This window comes from Bufo gargarizans, chromosome 2, assembly GCF_014858855.1.
Source record: "Bufo gargarizans isolate SCDJY-AF-19 chromosome 2, ASM1485885v1, whole genome shotgun sequence".
Classification (NCBI taxonomy): Eukaryota; Metazoa; Chordata; class Amphibia; order Anura; family Bufonidae; genus Bufo; species Bufo gargarizans.
The window spans coordinates 487,006,937-487,013,785 of NC_058081.1; positions in this window are offsets into that span (position 1 = coordinate 487,006,937).

Below are 6,849 nucleotides of genomic sequence, written 5' to 3' on the forward strand. Positions count from 1 at the left end.
CCGAATGTAAGATGCACAGTATCTGGATAAGCTTATGTGGAGTGATTAGAGGAGGTTTTCCATTTTGAATCCTCTTTACCATATAATAGGTCTCTTGGCAATGATAATAAATTGAAGTTGGGGAGGGACCCTACAGACAGGAACCACATTGATCAGCTATCATCATAAGGACCAGCAGCGAGTCCTTATTTTGTCATTGCAGGAGAAATAAAGCTTTGCACAATCCGATCTGAAATGATGGGAATGTTGTTGCCTCCACTGCATATATCATGTAGGGATCAAGTATTTCCTCAGTCATAGCTGATTGCACATTATGATTGTAGACAAAAATGGAAAGTGAATGTATTGTGAATCAGTTGTTCCACGTCAATAGACATAATGATTATTGCTAATGATTGTCAATAGTGTTCGTATTTTGTATTTATGGCCATCTCAAGTTTATGGAGTATGAAATGGATTTTAATTTAGGTGTTGTGACATTACCTTGAGGGTGTATAGGACATGATTTAATTGAATCTGGCAGAACTAAAATGAACTAGTGCCTGACTTCTAGTTTCTATTTTCAAAATAATATAGTGCTAGTCAAAAGTTCACACACCTTTTCATTTAAAAACAGATAGACAGATAGATAGATAGATTTTTTTGTCATTGTAGATTAACATTAAAACCATGAAAAAGATGAAGGAACACACACTGAATTAAGAAGTAGACAAAAAAAGTGCTAAACCAACCAGAACATGTTTTATATTTTATCTTTTATACATGTTGATGACAGCTTTATACAGTCATAGTTACATAGTTAATAAGGTTGAAAAAAGACATAGGTCCATCAAGTTCAACCAAGTTCAACATTCTCTCAATCAGCTTCATGAGGTAGTCACCTGGAATCAGTGGCGTACCGCCAATATAGGCAGACCACGCAGTTGCTATAGGGCCCGCAGCACTGGGGGGCCCGGAGTGCAGGAAAGGCCCCACCCACTCCGTTTACTGTGAAAAAAAAGTTTATATGTGGCGCAGCGGGGCACTTGTGTTCTTTCAGCATCCAGTGAATGTCTACCCCGCTCCCAGCCCAGTTTCTGTATGACCTGCGGATCTATCCAGTCAAGGGCTTGCTGCACGTAACACTGGCCAATCATCGCAAGTCAGCAGAAAGAGGCAGCTGCTGATTGGCCAGTATATTGCTGGCACCGGCATGCTGCACCCAGACTCCGACCCGGAGAGTAACGTCGCCACTCACCTCGCATTACATCTGCTTGCCGCCGCCTAGTCAACAGCCGACAGGCACAGCACAGGCCTGTGGAGGACCACTGCTGACGGGACAGACAGAGTGACACGGTCACCAAGGTCTATATCGCTGGTTGGTGTGGTTCAATAGTTCATGTAGAACTTCTATTGAGCATGCAGCAAGAGAGGACTCATAGGGAGGGAGGGGGACACGCTTTCCTCCTACACTGGCCTCTATGAGCCTTCACCCCCTTACCCCGAGTCCTCCATGAGCCCCAACCCCTAATGCTCCCCCAAAATGCCCGGGGGGGGAGTAGGAGGAAAGCACACTGGCCCCTATGAGACTCCCCCCCCATCCCTCCCACCTAGGTCCACTATGAGCCTCCCAAACTGGGCCCAATGCCCCCCAAAATGCCCTAGGGGGGTGGGGGAAGAGTAGTAGAAAAGCACACTGGTCTCTATGAGCCTCCCCCCCTGAGTCCTCTATGAGCCCCCACAACCATTAATGCCCCCAAAATGCCCAGTAGGGGGAGGAAAGCACACTGTCCTGAGAATTTTGGGGGGCATTAGGAGTTTGGGGGCTCATAGAGGACTCAGGGGGAGGCTCATAGAGGACAGTGTGCTTTCCTCTTACACCTACTCCTTCCTTTCCCCTGGGCATTTTGGGGGACATTAGGGGTTGGATAACCCCTCTAACCACTTGCTGCTGATGCTGAGTGTGCACATAGCCATCAATCATATTCCCCAAGCCCCCCCACCCAACACATCAGTCACCTTTGGGGGGGGGGGGGGGAGAGATATGATTGGTGGCTATGTGCACACTCAGCATCAGCAGCAAGGACTTGGGGTAAGAGAAGTTATGACAAAATGGGGGTGGGGTGGGAGGAGCCAGGGCAGCAGGTGGGATGGGCCAGGGTTGGGTAGTGGGCGGAGTTAGGGGGCCCAATTCAGATTCTTGCTATGAGGCCCGGTGATTTCTATGTACGCCCCTGCCTGGAATGGTTTTCAATTTACATGGATGCTTTGTGAAGAGTTATGGAATTTATTGCCTAATTGTGTTTGAGTTCAACACTTGTGTTGTGCAGAGGTAGGATTGGTACATAATGTAGACCCACACATTGTTTATTCCTTTTCTCCTACTATTGTAACCCACATTATGGCATTATTCACTTGAATGGGTCCGCAAATCCGGATATGCAGTGCGGAACGGAACTACGGAGTCCTTCCATGGGGTTCCGTTCCATGCTTCCGTTCCGCAAAAAAGTAGTGCGGACCGCCAGATGCGGATGGCGGACCCCATTCAAGTGAATATTTTAATGTCTCCAAAATTGGCACAGCAGTACCTTCAACCGTCTGATGATATGGTTATGCCTTACCATAATGGTAAAAAAAAACTCTACCATCGTTATCTGTCTTTTGGGAGATTAGAAGTAAGGGCTGTATTACATTAAAAGATCAGGCAGACATTTGTTGGGAAGGAAGCGTTCCTCCTAAAAATTTCCTGCTTGTTAGTGGAGGAGACCACCGCATTTATATGCAGCAATCTCCTCCATAGTATGGGGAGGAGCTATCCTTAATGTCATTGCTCGTCCTCATAATGACTAGTTGTCTTCCGGCAACAGATTGTGATTAGCAGGGCCTGCCTTAGGTTACATGGCACCTTGTGTGCCATGCAACCTAAGGTGCCATGTAACCTAAGGCAGGCCCTGCTAATCACAATCTGTTGCCGGAAGACAACTAGTCAGTATGAGGACGAGCAATGACATTAAGGATCGCTCCTCCCCATACTATTGAGGAGATTGCTGCATATAAATGCGGTGGTCTCCTCCACTAACAAGCAGGAAATTTTTAGGAGGAACGCTTCCTTCCCAACAAATGTCTGCCTGATCTTTTAATGTAATGCAGCCCTTACTTTTAATCTCCCAAAAGACATAACGATGGTAGAGTTTTTTTTTACCATTTTGGCATTTATATGCAGCAATCTCCTCCATAGTATGGGGAGGAGCGATCCTTAATGTCATTGCTCGTCCTCATACTGACTAGTTGTCTTCCGGCAACATATTGTGATTAGCAGGGCCTGCCTTAGGTTACACGTCACCTTGTGTGAGAAGTTTATACAGTGGGCACAACTGGTTCACTGTAAGTACAGCATCAGAATCCAGAAAGGAATTACAGTACATGAATACAACACCAGGACCAAGCCCGTTACAAGAATACAAAACTAGAAGAGATCTCATTACATAAATACAGCACCAGAACCAAGCTTATACCATTAATACAGCACCAGAACCAAGCTTATACCATTAATACAGCACCAGAACCAAGCTCATTACTTGAATATAGCACCAGAACAGAGCTCATTACATCATTACAGTACCAGAACCATGCTTGTTACCTAAATACAGCACCAGAACCAAGCTTATTACATAAATACAGCACCAGGACCAAGCTCATCACATAAATACAGCATCAGAATCAAGCATGAAACATAAATACAGCACAGAACAGATAAAAAAAACCCTCCAAAATAAAGGCATTACAGTACAGGGTACAGATAGAAAAACAAAAAAATAAGCGATATCGATATCACAGCTTACAATCTCTTGATGGAATGATATACACAGGAACCCATAAGCGATGAGTGTGGTCTATCTCTGCTTGGGTCAGTGTTGGTTGAAAAAGTCTAACAGCAGCAGGGAGGAATGACTTCTGATAGTGCTCCTTCTCACACTTGGGGTGAAGCAGTCGGTCACTGACGGTACTGCCCAATGCTATCACCGTCTTATTCATAGGATGGGAATTATGCTTCGGCATGGAGATCAACTTGGATAGTATCATTTTTGTCCCCTACAATCTGTACTGGTTCTAGGGGTCTAACCAAGATGGAGCTGGTCATTCTAATCAGTTGGTCAAGTATCTTCCTCTCCATGGTTGAGATGCTGCTACCCCAGTAGCTGATGGCTGATGAAACTACAGAATTGAAAAAGGCCTAAGAATTGCCTTCTGCACTCAAAAAGCTCTCTGCCTCCTAAGTAGGCCTGCTGTGGCAATGTTTGTATAGTGTGTCAATGTTATCTGCCCAGTTCAGCTTATTATTGAGGAGTACTCCCAGGTACTTATAAACATTAACTATCTTATTGTCCATCCCCTGGATGTCCACTGGTTTAGTAGGATGTCTGTACTTGCAGAAGTCCAGAACCATTTCCTTAGTCTTTCCAGCATTGATCTTAAGGTGGTTCTGCTTGCAGCAATCCACAAATTTCCAGGTCAGTTCTCTGTTTTTCATGTCATCCTTATCTGTGATGAGGTCTACTATTGCTGAGTCATCAGATAACTTCTGTAAGCAGCAGCTAGATGAGTTGTACCTGAAGTCTACAGTGTACAGTTTGAAGAAGAAAGGAGCAAGAACTTTACCCTGAGGTTCCCTTGTACTATGGATCACCGTGTCTGACACACACAGTTCTGGGCTTATTACATGAATACAGCACCAAGACCAAGCTCATCACATAAATGCAGCATCAGAACCAGCATGGAACATAAATACAGCACCAGGACCAAGCTCATTACATAAATGCAGCACCAGAACCATTTTGATTACATAAATACAACACCAGAACCAAGCTCATTACATGAATACAGCACCAGAACCAAGCTTATGACATAAATACAGCATCAGAACCAAGCTCATTACATAAATACAGCACCAGAACCAAGCTCATTACATGAACACAGCACCATAACCAAGCACGGAATATATATACACTCACCTAAAGAATTATTAGGAACACCATACTAATACGGTGTTGGACCCCCGTTTGCCTTCAGAACTACCTTAATTCTACGTGGCATTGATTCAACAAGGTGCTGATAGCATTCTTTAGAAATGTTGGCCCATATTGATAGGATAGCATCTTGCAGTTGATGGAGATTTGAGGGATGCACATCCAGGGCACGAAACTCCCGTTCCACCACATCCCAAAGATGCTCTATTGGGTTGAGATCTGGGGACTGTGGGGACCATTTTAGTACAGTGAACTCATTGTCATGTTCAAGAAACCATTTTTCCAGTCTTCAACAGTCCAATTGTGGTGAGCTTGTGCAAATTGTAGCCTCTTTTTCCTATTTGTAGTGGAGATGAGTGGTACCCGGTGGGGTCTTCTGCTGTTGTAGCCCATCCGCCTCAAGGTTGTGCGTGTTGTGGCTTCACAAATGCTTTGCTGCATACCTCGGTTGTAATGAGTGGTTATTTCAGTCAACGTTGCTCTTCTATCAGCTTGAATCAGTCGGCCCATTCTCCTCTGACCTCTAGCATCAACAAGGCATTTTCGCCCACAGGACTGCCGTATACTGGATGTTTTTCCCTTTTCGCACCATTCTTTGTAAACCCTAGAAATGGTTGTGCATGAAAATCCCAGTAACTGAGCAGATTGTGAAATACTCAGACCGGCCCGTCTGGCACCAACAACCATGCCACTCTCAAAATTGCTTAAATCACCTTTCTTTCCCATTCTGACATTCAGTTTGGAGTTCAGGAGATTGTCTTGACAAGGACCACAAACCTACATGCATTGAAGCAACTGCCATGTGATTGGTTGACTAGATAGTCGCATTAATGAGAAATAGAACAGGTGTTCCTAATAATTCTTTAGGTGAGTATATATACAGCACAGAACAGAACTCTAACTCAAAATTACATCAATACAGCACCAGAAACAAGCTAATTGCATAAATACAGCATCAGAACCAAGCTACAGGTCCTATCATGGCCTGAAGAGGTGTAAAGTTATGCTTCTAGTGGTAGTTTCATAAAAGAGAATGCTACCACCCATCATCACACTGTAGACCATACAAGCTCTGTTCACTTGAATGGAGCTTAGCCCCGCCCAGGCCAGTTGATACTAGTTGTCACGTCACTGGGCCAGCGGTAAACAGTGAGAAGGCCGCTGCGCTGCTGAAGTACCGCTGCCTTCTCAAACAGCTGATCGGCAGGGTTCCCGGGTGTTGGACCCCGCCCGATCAGAAGCTGATGAACTATCCAGTGCAGAACCCCTTTGAAATAAAGCACCACAAACCCACAGTGCGCTTAATGGTAGTACCCCCTTACATAGTGCCACATACTCTGTGTCCCATGTGAATATAGCCTCATGCTCCGTGCCCCTGTATATAGTGCCACATGTGTTGTGCCCACTGTATAAAGTGCCCTCTTTAAATAGTGTGAGGATCTCTGACCCTTTTATATAGCACCTCTTGCTCTGTATCCCATTAATATAGTGCCAGATTTCCTTTACTCTTTACCCCTTTGGTGCCTCATGCTCTGTGCCTCCCTGTAGTGCCTCATGGTCTGCATCCTCCTATAGTGTGCCTCATATTCTGTGCCTTCCTATAGTTTTCCTCATGCTATAACCACTCTGCACAGGCCTGCATCATTCAGCAATTTTTAGTGATGTAACTGCCGCAAAAACATCATTGTACATCAATCACAACATCAGGGCTGCGTGGGAGAAGGATCCGGGTACTGAAATGGCCAGTCTGCAGTCCAGATCTTTCACCTATAGAGAACATTTGGCGCATCATAAAGAGGACGGTACAACAAAGAAGGCCCAAGACGATTGAACAGTTAGAGGC